Here is a 1,141-nt window from a genome sequence, read left to right on the forward strand (position 1 = left end):
TGGTTGGGTAGAGAACAGGGTGGGTGGTGGGTTCGGGTGGTAAGAGTTGAGGCGAGAGAGCACGCAAGGGATGATAGGCCAAGGAGAAGGACAGGGGGCAGGGTTGCGGGGACGTTGGGTAGGGAAGAGGGGGGAGGGGGATCATGGAAGGTAAGAGGTAGAGAGAAACGGTGGTGTGGCTGGTGGCAGCAGAGGGAGCGAGGGGGAAGGAGGAGGAGTGGGTGGTTGCACGCCCGGCATTGTTTCGAACAGGCGTGTACACGTACATACATCTATTTGGCACATAGATAAAGCATCTTAGAGACCGCGTAGAAGGGAACTACGATGGGAAGAGAGAACCTGAGGACGAGGCTGGGAGGTTGAGGTGAACTGGAGAAGAAACTGGAGTACGGGCTGGTACGCGGTAGAGGGTGTGGGAGAGGGTTAGAGAGCGAGACAGAGGTAGTAGAGGAGCAGCAGCAGCAGTAGCAGCACCAGCAGTACCAGCAGCAGCAGCAGCACCAGCACCAGCCAGCACCAGCCAGCCATCTTGCCACAAACTTGACTCGACCAATCAGCGTCGAGGCTGTGGTCACCGTTGTACCCTCGTCTCCCTCCCTGCCCTCGTCACTGTGTTCTATGTCCTCTCTACGAGGTTCCTCTGCCTCCTCTCTCGCACCCTCTCCAGCGGCCGACCTCTCTCTCTCTTATGGTCCGTAGTAACCCGGCAGCAGCACCTGCCAGCCAACCCTTTAATTCTAATCAATTTACTCTTGCGCGAGCCTCCAACCCCTCGTGTATCCTCCTGAGCACGACTGAACCTCAACCGCGCGTTCCATACCCTCCTCCTCCCCCCTCCACCCTCTCTACACCCTGCTGCTTCTACCGGTTAGGTTGGGAGAGCTTCCACCAGCCTCTCTCTCTCTCGTAGCTTCCTACGCCAGACCGGTGAACGCGCCGATGCCTCTCGAACGTCCCCCTTACTACATCTGATAGCGGAACTACGTTCGGCCACACGGAACTCCTGCTAACCGGCTAAATAATTAGCGCGGGGAGATTAATTGCCGGGAGTTAAGTCGCGAGGCTGCGCACGGTAACGACACTCTTGTGACCGTGCTCCAACGTAGGGAGGAGATAATACGGGGAGGGATGGAGGACTGAC

The sequence above is a fragment of the Habropoda laboriosa genome, unplaced genomic scaffold (assembly GCF_001263275.1).
Source record: "Habropoda laboriosa isolate 0110345459 unplaced genomic scaffold, ASM126327v1 scaffold186, whole genome shotgun sequence".
NCBI lineage: Eukaryota > Metazoa > Arthropoda > Insecta > Hymenoptera > Apidae > Habropoda > Habropoda laboriosa.